The sequence below is a fragment of the Thalia democratica genome, chromosome 3 (genome assembly GCF_965202585.1).
Source record: "Thalia democratica chromosome 3, ktThaDemo2.hap1.1, whole genome shotgun sequence".
NCBI classification, from domain to species: domain Eukaryota; kingdom Metazoa; phylum Chordata; class Thaliacea; order Salpida; family Salpidae; genus Thalia; species Thalia democratica.
This window is the reverse complement of record NC_139167.1, coordinates 52095195-52110447: the sequence shown is the minus strand read 5'-3', so window position 1 is coordinate 52110447 and position 15253 is coordinate 52095195. Positions and strand designations below refer to the sequence as shown.

Below are 15253 nucleotides of genomic sequence, written 5' to 3'. Positions count from 1 at the left end.
ATGTATTAAGTCAAATTTATTTGGTAGATTAATTTTAAGGTCCTGTATAGCATTTTAAAAAAATTAAAAGACTTTAATGATAAGTCTTTTAAGCTTTAGAATGTAAAAGGACAGGTTAGAATTCTACCAGGTTTCTTTTCTAAATTTACTAATAATTTTCTTCTTACACCAGCAAATTATTTATTGAAAAAAAAAAGTTAAAAAATGCTTTGAATTAGTAAGGTAGTTATATAATACCTATTTCGTAAAAACTACGTACAAATTAATACATACAAATGCATAGTAATGAACTAAAATTTCATTCCTTAAAAGTTTTTTTTTACACGTTTTTTCTACCTAAGTTTCTATTACAGATTTTTTGGTTTTAAATGTTACATTCTAATTTATACAAAAACATTTTATATAACATAATATTAATAATAAAAATGATAATAATAAGAAGAAGAAGAAAAAAAAAACGTTTAATTTGTTTTGATTTTGAACTCTTGATTTTTTAGAAGTGTTCTTTGCATTTTAAAGTAATTCCTATGCACACCAATGAACAAAGATGCTCATATTTTAGACCACTTTTTATTTAATACTTAACGAGATGATATTTAGTTCATGCATGATAATTATTTCTACATGTTATATCTAAGTGTGTACAGACACATTAAAAACAATATATATAAGACATAAATTAAAAAAGTTTTTGTTAGGTATAATTTTTGATTTTTCAAACCATGTTTTTTGGCAAATAAGTTTATTTTAATGCGTTGCATACTAATATAAACAGTTCCTGTTTTTTGGAACTAACTATTTATTACAAACTAGATTAAGAAATGGTATTTTATTAAGTTTGTACATTTTTAATCAAAATAGTTAAAATTCGATCAAATAAACAAATAAAAATTTCCACACACTCAGACTATGACTATTTGAAGACTTGAAATCTCAGGCCAATTTAGTCATTTTTCAGTTTTTGGCTTGAATTGTTTTTTTGTATTCTAAAATATCAGGCTAGTTTTGGTCACTCTGATTGACTTTTTTGCTTTAAAGAGTCGTAAATTAAATTTATGATGTATGTTTTGTTTATAAACAGTGTTGGTTTGAATTAAAATATACTTTAAATTTTGAGTCTTACAGAAGATATAATTTTAATTATTATTTATACTAATTGTAAACATATAAAAGTGAACAGTTAGTGTTGACAAAAATCCCGGAAAAGCTTGGAATTTGAAAAATTATACTTAAGAAATCTAGAAAAGCCATAAACTTGAGAGTTATCGAAAAAACCTGGAATTTTAAACAATTTTTACATGTAAAGTAATGAAAGTTCGATTTGACACAAAAATTCTACCATATAAATATTTTTTATTAGAAAACATTTTTAAAGTATCTTAACAGTATATTTTAAATTATACTGATTAGGACAGTTTTTTTTTAACATTAACTTAATTATATACTAAAAATAGAAGCAAAAATTTGTACTATTAAATACTTTATATTGGTGTATTGTACCTTTGCTTTTAAATTGTCTTAATCTATTGTTGTGCTTTGTATTGGAACTAAATCTACAAATTCTTCCAAAATGTAAATAATAGTAAAAACACCTAGAATAAAAATTCTAAAATTAGCAATATCTGTTGTATCAGTTCTCGCATCTTAACAGATTGATTAAAGTCTTTTTTTTTATTAAGATGCGGTTTTATAATCTTTAGACATTTCCTAAACACGACTTCTTGTTGATATTGAAGAAATAAACAAAAATATTTTGCTAACGCAAACACAAATTATTTAAATAAGTTTTCAACTCTCAACGGTTTTTTTTAGTAGTTACTTTTGTTACTTTATAACTTGCCTGAACAGTTTTTTCTGATCAGTCTGTAGTTACTGAAAATAATAATGTGCGTTGGTAAAACTGACTTAAGCGATTAGTTTTTTTTTTTTCGTTTCTCGCAATAACTCCAAACTAACGTACTATAGTTCTTATAGCTTGTCTTATAATTCACATTTGCTCTTTTTAAATGCAATATTTTTATTGCAGATAAAGAATTGCTATAATGCTCAATAAAAAATAGGGTTTTCTAATTCATTAACAGCTTAATAAATTTTAATACATTTGTTAAAAATGTTTAAAAACTTAATCGTCTATTCAAGCTGAATTACAATAATTTTTTTACTTATATAATTACTTCACTGTTAATAAACTTCGGTATTTCTTTATTTTGTGAATTTTATTTTAAACAGGGTTGCCAAACAATCAGGCTAATTTGATTTTTTTTTATATTTAGACTAGTTTAAAGCTGTTTAAAAATATTTTATAATACTTAGGGTATCTAAAACTATTATTTCAAACACTTAGAATAAATCTTCGAATTCTTAGAATAATTTTTATGACTGTAGTGTAGTTTATTGATTGTAATTTTTTGTGTATTTACTTATTGTGTTTTTTTATAATAATGATATTTTAGTTATGTATTTAAGCTTGATTAACAGAAAGTTTTTAGCTATTTCAACTTTTAGTAAACTTTTAATATAATTCAGAAATTTTTGCTTTTAAATTGGCAACCGTTTAAAAGACTAATTAATTACTAAAAAGCTATTTTATTAAAGTATTCCAGCATTATTTTGCTAAAAAATTTGATGTAGCTTATCTACAGTATAAATAGGTATTAATTTTAGTTAATTAACTAATCACTAAGTATTCTAAAGAGTGAAAAATATTTAAGACGCAAAAATTATTTTCTAAAGTTAACATTTTTTGATATGAAAAGGTGGTTCATTATATAAAAAATGTATAAAAGTGACTCATAAATGTTTTTCTATATCGGTTTTTATAGAAAGTTAGGTTGTAAGTAAAATAATAAAAGTATTTTATTAAGTGTAACTTATCAAGTATTTCAGAAAATACATATTTTATTAAGACGTAAGTATATCAAACAATGAAAATTCTATTGTAACAGATATTTATATATTAAATAGACATTCTATGTGTAGCTAAAAGTAATTTAAAGTAATTAAGTGAATAAAATGGAACTATCTCTGGTGTGACAAAAAAAAAATCCCAAAGATTATTCAAATATCAATAAAACTAAAACTGTGGCCCGCGAAGATAGTGAAAACTTGAAAATTGGCCCGCGAGCACCAACTGCCTGCCGACCCCTGTTATAAGTTATAGTTTTGCATCTTAAACCTAAACATTCAGAGCGATATTTAGTTTATTTATTTGAAAAAAATCACGTACAAAACATTTTTAAATCAAAATTAAACAACTGAATGTAGATATTAACCTAAAACTAATAAAACTTAAATGTAACTAAAATTTAAATTATTTAAAAATTTAAAAGATAACTTATATTAAAAATAAAATTATTTATTCAATCTTTTACTTGCTTTTTTGCAAAAATAGTTTTATTTTTGAATAATTTTTATTTTTAAGAGACATGTATAGTTATATTTTATTATGTTGTGATGTTTTCTTCCAAGTTTATTTTTGTTTTTAAAATATATGACCCATACAAGTTTTTCCTAAACTCTTAGCACTTGAGCAAGAAATCCCTCAAATATCATTGCTAAGAACATCACAACATCATAAAACATAACTATACATGTCTGTTAAAAATAAAAACTATTTAAAAAAAATAGTTTTTGCAAAAAAGTTTTTAAACCTAAAAATCGAAAATCGTGCAAAATTGAAATTTTTCTGAAAATTTATTTAGGCTTAAAAACTAATTACAAGTTTAAACTTAGTTTGATAAGTATATTAAAAAAAAAGGAAAAGAAATTATTATTTTGGATAAAAACTTGTAAAATTAAAAAAAAAAAAAAAAAAAACTCCAATTCTTTAAATTCACTATGCCCCACTACGAAATTCAAACCCCAATTCGATGGAAATTATTCTGAAAAGCAAAGCAAAAGAACGTTCTTTAGAATCAAAGAAAGAGTTCCAACTTAGCATTAAAGAATTTGAAAATAATTGGTTTCAAAATTTGGTTAAAAAAAATTACAAAAAAATGTCCATTCAAGCTAAGTTCACGCTCGTGTAAAAATCATATAATGTAATTTTTGTAAGTTTTGTGTTAGTTTATCTTTGTTTGAATTTACTTCATGGTATCCATAGTCATTCCTGTTTTATGCAGCCTTTCACACAAAAAATGTGCATTGCACTAAAACTTAGTCGTGTACATATCTTAATAAATCTCAATTATAACGAAACCTAGAGTTTAGAAGATAACAAAAGAAAAACAGCTTAATTTGATGAAAAGTTTAAATAGTTGTTTAGCCGATTAGAAATGAATTTGAATAATTGATGCTTTTGAACTACTTGGAACGTTTAAATTTGAGAAAATGCAAATTAAAACGAAATATCTTGAAAGTAAGTAATAGATGTGTCATTTTCAAGAAAACGTTAGTTTAAAATTTTTAATCTTGTGGAAAACTAAAATAAATCTAACTTTGGTTGATTAATGTGTAAAAATTTCAAATTTTATTCTAAATTATTTTATTTGTAACCAATTTATGAGAGTTAACAACTTCAACAACTTTAAAAAAGATAGTAATAGTAAAAAGATAAAAAACACCTTGTTTAGTAAAATATTTTATTAGTTCAATTAGACTTTTAAAAATATATGCTTATAAAACACAAACATAATATAAATCTTTTTTTAAGTTGCACGTTATAAGACTTAAAGCAAACTACTAAACATAGTTTTTTTTTATAGAAGACTTGTTGCAATGTAAACAATTGTAAATTTTACAAATCAAGCAAAATATTTTTTTCACAATATGAGCCAAAATAAATAAATTAGTTATATTATAAAATTATAAGTTTATAAAATAAGTTTACTTAGAGTTTATAGGATTTTTTTAAATTTTATACAAAACTTAAGTAAATAGCATAATTATTAAATTAAAAACTTACTTAAGTCTGGTACTAACGGTATCAACATTAAAGTATTTACAATAATGCAGTTAGTCAAAAATAAATAGTCAATAAAACTTAGTTTATAAATAGTTAAAATGAATCCACAAACAGATTTATATCAAATTATAAACTTATTATTACTAAAATAAAAATCACCGAAAAGAAGCTAATATATTTTATGAAGAAAAGTTACTACAACATTCACTATAGTTAAGGCTATAACGATTCAAACTTTGATAAACAAATAAAATATTATCAAAACTACTTTATTTTTAAATATCGCACAATACAAAATAGAACAATATCCACTAAAAAATCAAGTTTTGAAATTTTGAAATTACGATTAACAATACATTAATAATGATAATACTTTGAATTAAAAATGTTGTATATAGTTTCAAAGGCAAAAAACATATAAAGACTTTAGAGTTTTTACTAAAGTGCTTTTAATACTGTTATAGTATCCACATAAGCACTTTCATTCTCTATTACGACAATGTTATAAAACAGCATACATAGTTATAAAAAAGAAATTTTTATATCATCCTACTTTCCAAACTGATTTAACCATGTCAAAGTTAATTTTGCCACTTATTTTGCTGTCCTTTTTGTAATCTTCGTGATTTTTAACAAAATTTCGCATTCTTTGAGCTGTCGTAGGTACTTTTCCCGAAGCAATGCTGCTGATGTGGTTCATGTAACCTTGCACTTTCTTTTGAGTTATTTGACTCATCTTTTGAGTCTTCAAAAACTTACTGACCAAACCCATCAAACCGACAAAGTTGTTGTCACCGTTCACGATGACATCAATCGACATGAGACTTATATTCTTGTACTCATCACACGCGCCGAAATTATCACGAAAACTGAACAGGCTTTTGCGGCAAGCGTCGTTGCTCTGCGCCCTCTCCACGTTTCCGTGCACCATCGACATCGGGATGGTCAGATCCACTTCAAAGTGCATGATCGCTCTCGCCAGCACCACCACGAAGCAAATAAAAGCCGAGTTCTCAAACTCGCTCGGCTGCGCCTCCACCGGCCGAAACTCCACCCTCCACCCGATGTCCGAGTGCGGGCCGGGCGGCGGCTTGAACCTCAGGTCCTGCCACACCGTAGACTGGATGTTCTCGAAGCAGCGGTAACTTTCGTCAGCTTCGAAGTCGGTTTCGTCGGGGAAGAGTATGAGCGGGTCTCGCACCCACAAGTGGGCCACGTGCTTGGCGATTTCTTTGCAGATGCCCTGGGAGATCAGGTAGTCGTACGCTTCGCCGTTCACCGCAACCTGAACGTCGTTCAGCTCCGAGTTTTTCTGCGACAAGTACAGCTGCACGGAGCTGAAGCGCGAGTGCTTGATTTCGGAAAGCTCCACGTCGCTTCTGTCGTCGCAGCATTGCGTGCAAAGCGCCCACCTGGTGTCGACGTTCGAGACGTGGCCGCGGTAGAAAGGGCTTGCCGCGCTCATGGCGAGCATTATCGGGGAAACGACTGCGAGCTGGTCGTACAAAAACGTTGCTTGCTTCAAGTTTGCCGCTTGCATGGTCACTTGCACTGAGCAGCTGCTGAACGCAAGCTGAATTGAGTCCATGTAAATGTGGTTTTCAAGACATGAGCACCCATCTTCTTCATTAGTAAAATTTTCCTTAAAAGGCGAGCTGGTGTTTAAGTCTGAATATATTGGAATGTTACCAGTCAGTTTCTTTCCCTTTCTTTTGTACAAAGCCTTCGTGAATGCTTTATGTCGTGGGTGTCTACTCATCGCTTGGGAAGGAAAAAATATCGATTTAGTTAATTCATCATCGCTTTCTGGTTGCACGTCGTAAGCAGGTTTCGTGAACCTTTTGCAACCTATGAGAGGAAAGTGAGTCATCGTTATTATAATTTCTTGCTCGTTCAAAGCCTTCAACGCTTGATTTCTACGAATCAGCAAGTTGTCTTCAACAAGTGCCAGTTGATCCAATGAATCGCTGTATGGCGCGCCTGGCGAGCTTTCAACCATGAAATTGGAGTACTCCGGCTTCCATTCGATCTGTTGGTTTTCGGGCAAGCCGCTGTTGAGTGCATGTAACTTACTTAAAACTTTATCTCCATTTAAGCAGAGGCTTGTAGTTTTGTTGGTTTCGTCTACATTTATTATGTAGTGCTCTACTTCGTCGCCCCATTTAAAGGCGAAATCTTCCTTTTTTTTCATTTTGTTGTAATTTTTCACAAACTGGATTAACCCGAAAAGTTTGATTTTCTCTCTATATACTTTTGTCTGTTCCCAGCTTAGAGGATTTCCAGAAACTTTCAACACTCCCATTATTCTACGAAAACAAATAACTTAATATAGTAGAAAAAGCTAAATTATAAAGTAAGATTAAGATTATTACAAACATGTCACGTACATACGCTTAAAACTTCTTTATTTAAATATAAAACAAATATTTCCCAAAAATTTCCCAAATATTTTATATAAGGCCTCTTTGAAGAAACTAAAAAAGCTATAGCCCGTTTCGACAAAATTTCTCAAAAAATTACCCTTAAATACGCCTGATTTTTTTTTACTCTTCATCATCAACTAAAGAAGTTCATAAATTTGGCTTCACGGTCCACTTACTACTCGCGCTCCCACCTTAGCCTCTTTGCAGCTTATGGCCCTCTAAATACCTAATTTAGGCTTACTTTGAGTAACCCTGCTTTAAACATATTATGTCGATACATAAAAATTTTGCAATGTAATGTCTAAAAAGTAAGATTAATATTTTAAATAAACAATCGACTTTTTCTGAACCTTTTTATTTTCTTTTTTTAGCAACAAAAATTTACAACTTTACGTTTTTGTTTATTATAAAAAAGCTTGTAAAAATAATATTAAACATAGGTTTAAAAGTTTGTAATGAAGTTTTAAAAATTTATCTTGATTTTTTTGTAAAAAATCAAATCAAAATCGTAATAATTTTTCTTATTGTTTACTGTAAATTAAGAACTTTTATGTTAGAAAGTTAATGTAATAATTTTTTATAAGTTTTCTTACGTCTCACTTATATTTTTAAACTTTTATACAACCATGTTTCTTAGACCTAAAAAATAATCTATAAAACTAACTCTTTTAAAGTACTTTTTGTGACGATTAAACCGTTAAAAATACAATAATACTTTATTAAGCTTTTTGATATAACTATTCTAACAAAAATAAACACTATCAAAAAATTAGAATACTGATCTTTAAAAATTTTTAACTATCTACGCGTTTTAAATTTAAAATAAATATGTCATACTAGGTCAAAGTAGTTTAATTAAACGTACACTTTTTTATTTCAAATAATATAATCAAATAATCGATTTTGATATAACTTCAAGTGTTAACTATAATTTTTTTATCATACACGTATAATAAAGTCCTTCTAAAAAATTGTTTTTGTTTTGTTTTTTAATTGCTTATCTTGATATAACTTAATCTTAGTTTAATACTTTTTAAAACAACTTTAGTAAGATCATCGAAAACTTTTAGCTTAACTGAAATTGAGAATGATCATTAAAACTTAAAAGGTTATAACTAAAAAAATAGATTAAACTTTTATTTTTATCTTTTTAGTTTAATATTACACATTTAATACTTGGTAAGCTGCATTTACTTTTCTTTGAAACAAATTTTGAATTTTTAAAATTAACATGTATATCTTAAGCTTTCTTTTCGGTTTAAAACTCTCGTATTTAGCATAATCTGCGTGAATATATTTTATTGAGACTTATAGACCCGAAACTAATAACTTGAATACACGGAGTATTCATAGTGTATAATTAGAATGAAACTTAGCAGAGTAATATATTTTGCACTTTAAATCGTTTTAACTATATTACGTTTCTTTTTTGTAATATGAATAATATGACTAAAAACAAACTTTAAACACTAGCTTATAATGGTTCTAATAAAAATAAAAACTTTAGACTAAACAAGTTAACAAATACACTGATTTTTGACATACAAAAATTCATGAAGCAGTTTTTAGTTAAAGTACTAAAAGATAATATATAACTATAATATGTATGAGAATACAATTTATGAATTAATAACAAAGTCAAAAGTCTTATATAAAGATATATCTTAAAATATAATGTATAAATATAACTCAAAAGTCTCTTACTTGCACTGAAAGTTTTATCTTTAAGTAACTGAATTTAAAGTAAATTTTGTCAATATTTGAATATTTATAACTTAATTCATTGTTTTTGATAACTCATAAAAAGGTTTTAACAACTTTAAAACATAAACTTTTTTATTTTATTTTAAGGCCTGTGAGTTTTTGATTTATAGGTATTCTTCTTAAATGAACTCATTATTTTTTAGTATTGGTTTTTTCTCACTATTTAACTTATATTTATTAAATCCTGGAGTTCAAAATTCTTTAAAAAAAAGCCTAAAATTTTGGTAAATTTTAACATCATAATTTGACTAAGATTTTATGCAATTGGATGAAAAAAAAAGAGCTAATTGAAATTTATTTTTTCAGGAATACTAGAAACAAAACTGTCCTTTAAAAGAAAAAAATATGTTAAAGTAGTTTACTTTTTAGATATTTGGATAAAATAATTCATGAAATATTTTATTTCGTTACGGTAACTGAGTACAAAATAACATTAATAAATCCTGTCAAAAGTTTTGACAAAAAAAAGTAAGTTTGCACCTATTTTGCACTGAAGACATTCCTAACACTTTAAAATGTTTTTTAAGTAGCTTAAATAAGAACTTGAACTTTAAACAGGCGGAGTTTGTACAATGAAACCTACAATTTCTTCTTTGTATACCAATTAAAGATTAAATTTGATACAAACATGATAGCGAAATGTTATAAAATACTATTCTATACTTTTAACTTAATGGTTTGATGGTTTGAATTATAATAAGTATAAGAAAATTTACCGTTGTTATTTTCATAGTAATTTACTTTTATTTCAACTTTTTATGGTATAGTAAAAAATTATATAAAAGTAATTTGTACAAAGTTATACTAAAATCTATTTGCAGAAAAAAATAGTTCTCGACACATTTTACTTTACTTTTACTTTTCAAAATTATCTTTTAAAAACACATATAACTCTTAATTAACATCATCTGCTATATTAAGAATGCTACTATTAGTATGTTTAAGTTGTTTTTGTTTTGTAAACTATAAACAAAGCTAATTTTCTGTGTTTAGAAAAAAAGTAACGATAAATAAAAATTATAAGATAAAATGATATTGCTAATAATCTCAAGTTTTTGTCTGTGATATAATCTTCAAGTAAAGAAATATATTTTTTATCTGTGTTTATCATGGTTTTTATTACTAAATTAGTGTAAAAGACAAGCTTAAAACACTTTCAGTTTCTATTATCTGTTTGGTTTCATTCAAAAATTTTTTTTTAAATATTTCGGTCTCTTTTAAAATAATATGAAAAACCTGTCCCAAACATACTTTTAAAGAAATAGCTAAAGAGAACCCATAGTGTTGAGTTTAGATCAATTATCTAAAAAGAACCTTAAAGTAAACACTTGATACTATTTAGCTGAGTAAAAATTTATACAGATATATACAAAATAGTAAAAAAAAGTAATAAATCTACATGTATTTTATGTATTATATTTTCTAACTTGTAAAGGTTACTTAAGAGACTTTTTAAAAGTATGAAAAAAATATTTTAAACACTCTTTATTAATTTAAAATTACTAACAAGCTTAAAAATAAAAAGTGTATGTATTTGCTAAATCAGTTAATGAAATTCAAAACAGTCACTATTTTTACGCTATTTTTCCAGTAGTTTCTGTAAAATCTTCGCGAATGCTGGCCTATTTGTTAGATTAAACTTTATAATTAACTTATATATTATACTATGTATAATATGATTGTATTCTTTTGTATACAATTACTATACAAAGAGTTAAAAATTAAGTATATCTTTAAGCCTAATTTTTTCAACTGCACGAGAAGAAACCAATAATTAGTTAATTTGAAAATAGTGTTATTTTTAAAAAAAATTTCAGTGTAAAAAAGTAAATACAGACGATTTTATTTATAAAGGTAGTTTATGTTATCAAAAATTTATAATTACTTTCAAAAAAGTAAACCATCATAGAGAATAGTTATAAAAGATAAATATCTTTACACCATAAGTAATAAAAAAAAAAGATTAGTAAAATTAAATTTATAGTTTTATGCTAATTTTAAAAATTAAAGTTGTGCTAAGGTTAAAAAAATGTATTTTAACTATACTTTGTTGTTAATTATAGTTTACTTTGAAAATTGTAAGCTATAAGTTTAGATATAAATTAGTTTGCTTTTTGACTAAAGCTCCAGTATGAGCCATACTCCGTATTTAAAAAAAAAACTCAAGCTCAATTATATGATAAAACTAAACTTTTAAACGTTCATTTGTTAAGATAAATATGATTTTTTTTAATTTAGGCTTTACCTAAATATTAATTGTCAAAATTACTGCTAATTATCGTAAAGAAAAAATGTTTATTCAAATATATTTTGATTATTTTATATTAATCGCCTTCTTAATAATACAAACAAAAACTCTAAGTCATTATCAATATTAGCCAATAAATTAAACACTTAAAATTAAATGTGGTTTAAGACAATTGCAAAAACTATCTTCATAGTGGTTTTTATAAATTCTTTAACTTTTTATTTCTAAAGTGTTATAAAACCCAAATCATTTGAATTGTTTTTATTATAGGTTTAAGTTGAACAGTAGCGCAGAAAGGAAATGAGCTTAATCATTCATTGAAAATAAACGTTTTGTATACTCTACTGAAATTTAAATTGTTATAATATTTTTGTTTATAACTTTTTTTATAAATATTTTGTTTCTAGTTTTTTATGCAATAATGAGTAAATAACATTAGAACTGGTTTTTAATTCACAAAAAAGCTAGAAATCTCTACTTAGTAAAATGCAAAAAGAACAACATATAGGAAACAACTTTCCTTACAATATTTTGTTTGAATCTTGGGTGGTCAACAATAACACTGGTATATTGCAAATTTATTTATACTAGCTGCATTTTTTTGATACTTGATGTTGCATCGTGTAAATATTAAATAATAGTCTAAAATTACTATTCAAAATCATTCTTGATTGCTAATTCTTTTAAAGGTAAACTGTAAAAACAATAGAAACTTTAAAGCTTATTAGAATATAACTTTATAGAAACTTATTTTTATTCTTTTTTTATCAACTAACATTTTAAACGCATAAGTTCAACATTAAATTCATTTATATCATATATATTATAATACTTGGTTACTATTTTTTGCAAAAAAAATGTTTTTTATAACAAAGTAGTAAAGTTTTCACTCAATTATAACCAATTGGGTTTTTGTTAGCCTTTTTGTTTTCAAGTATTAGTTAAAATAACATTATATAAATGTATTGAACAAAGCGTGTATTTATTATTTTTAAGTTACTTTTAAAAGTTCATACTCAAGATATTTTTTTGAAAAAGATAGTTCAGCTATTGATTGCATAGAAAACGTTATTAATATTAACTGGTAACACTTTCGTTTTTATTACTTTTATTCGTTACTTCTTTTTTTAAATCCAGGTTTTACAAAAAACATGTATGCTTAAAATCTAGTGACCTGTTTTTTTTTCTTTTTCGATAAAGTTAAAAATTATATTAAAATTTAAAGAATTTTTGTTGTTGTTTTACTTATAATTTTATTTTGAACTTGTTTTATACACGTAAAGTAAACTATTTATATATGTGAAACTTGCATTAATACGGTACATGTTAACATATCTATCTAATTGTACATATTACGAACACCAAGGTTTTTTATTGTAAGAAAACAATAACATACTAATTATACTAAAGATAGAAAATAGTTTAAGGCTATAAAATTTAAAATGTATAAAAAATTTCTGAAATTTTCTTTAAAAACTGATTACTAGAACTCTTGATAAAGTAAATGAGATTACCTTTTTTAAGTTGTTAAATTAATATGTCGTCTTATGATCCTTATTAGATCGTTTAAAGAGCTTGGTTATAAAAAATAAATAAAATAATTAACCTTTTACTAAATTTTGACTTCTAAATAAATTAAAAATATACCAAAACTTTTTAAAATGTATTTAAATAGAGATGAGCGAGCTAAATATTTTACTTACCTTAATATTTTGTTTCAATATTTTATTTAATACTAAATTTATTAACTTGCACATTTCTATTAAAATAAGCTCTTTACATTTCAGTAAATTAAGCAATCTTTTTTAGTTAAGACAAATAACTATAAAATGTATTTAAGAAACAATATTTTGTAGGGAATCTTGCTGCATGTTCTTGCGTTTTTATTTTCGCAATAGTTTACGAAGTTTTCAAATTTTCGAAGAAGTTCACCAATGTCATTTTATTTAGTAAAGAAAATGAAGGGTTTTATCACATAAAAGTAAGAAACTTTGAAATAAATTAAGCTGTCCCTTTATATCATGTTCAATTTTCACTTTTTAAGTTTCAATTATTGTAACTAAGATAATCTTATGTAACAAAAAAACTTATAAAAATTTTGGTCATACTCAGTTTTGAAACAATAATATTTTTAGGACACTAAAGTTATATTTAAGAGTTTCAAGACAAAATGGGCTATAGGATTACTTTTCACGTCGTTAACAATTGTTGAAGTAAGTGTAAATAATCTATAATAAACTAGCATAAATTTTTCACAAAAATCATATGATTAAACAAGTATAAAAACTTTTACAATAAACATTTAAAATAAAATAATATATTGTTTAACAGTATTTTGTTTTAGAAGCTTATTATGTATCTCCTTATGTTATGTGTAATGACATTCAACATCTATATTCTGCTTAGTATATGTTGTGGTTCTGGTGTTGGTTATTTAATCGTTCAAATTACTTACAATACCTTAGTAAGGAAAAAAGTCAAGAAAATTACAAAGGAAAACAATTTATACTCACTACAAGTCGAGGTTGTTTTTAAGATATTATATTTTTACTACAATAAAATCGTTTCTAAAAAAGTTTAATAAAAATAAATTACTAAGTTTAATCAAGCTACTTCAAAAACTAAAACCTATTACTTCTAGTTAAATAATTTTACAGAGTGTAAAAGGCTTTCACTTTCAAGGCTTAAAACAATTTTTGAGAATTAATGATAACAAAACATTATGCAAAACTGCTATTTTAAGTGCATTAAAATATAATTTGTCTAATTTTTATAGCTATGAAATACATACTATTTATAGTTTAATAGATATTTCACCGAAAAGTAGTACTTTGAAAAAATAAGATTAAGTTTTTATGCGGAAAAAAAAATAAAAAAAGTTTCTCTTACAGTTTACTTCAAATTTTCTTTATTACAGCAATTATATTAAAATTTAATAAAAATTTTTATATTAAATTTTGTTTCTACTGAGTTTGTGCCCCTTTTAGTTTCTTATATCAATATTTTTTAGCAGACAAGTGAACCTCTGAATCATTCTACCAAAATGGAAACTTTTCTTATCCATAAATAGAAAACTAAGCATTACAATGTTACCAGATGAATAATTTAACAAATTAATAGTGCTTATTTAAGTTAAAAACTTTCTAACTGTTAGCTTAAATCAGAACTGAAACGTTTAGAATATTTACGTGATTGACTACTAAAGTAAGCCTTTGTAAAATTAAATAAATGTCAAAAAGTAGTAATACTACTATATAATTCATTTGCTGCCACATAAAAAAATTGAAAATTTTTTGTAAGTTTTTAACCTGTTTGCTTAAATTTCATTGTAAACTTTAATTGACAGTTAATTGTTTTCTAGTTTCTTTAAAGGAAATATGTATAAATAAGTACACAATTAAAACTATTATCTAATTTACTTTTTTAATTAGGTTTTGGCTTTTTAGTTATCAAAACTAAAAAATAAAAAAAGATCAAACTAACTTGAAGATAAAATTTATAAGAAAATTATATATAATTTAATTTGTAAATTTGTTTTTTTTTTTTTGCCATACTTTTTTCTATAAGTTTTTTCAATTTTAAAAGTATAAAGATTTAGTATTAATTATAAAATTATTCGGTTTGCTTTTAAGCTTATTAAGCTTGTCTAAGGTGTTTTAATGTGTGTTTTATTTTAAATGAAAACATATTTTACAAAATTTATATCTTGGACTTGCACAACTCTGTCAAAGTGTGTTAACTAGTTAGTTAACATATGTTAGTTTAATTAAGAAAAAGTACTTTAAAACTTGTTATTATATATTCCAATGAACTTGCTTCGCTAGATTCTCTGTTAGCAAACAATTAACATTAAATGTTGAATATTTGTCTTGTACTGAACGATTTTATATTTTATAGTTTTAAAAATGTATTAAA

The 15253-nt window shown here is 25.0% G+C and overlaps 1 pseudogene; it reads right to left on the bottom strand.

Annotated features, from left to right (window-relative positions):
* Nucleotides 1-5447: 5447 nt before the first annotated feature.
* Nucleotides 5448-7205, bottom strand: LOC145832386 (glutamate--cysteine ligase catalytic subunit pseudogene; annotated as a pseudogene).
* Between the last annotated feature and the right edge of the window lie 8048 nt (nucleotides 7206-15253).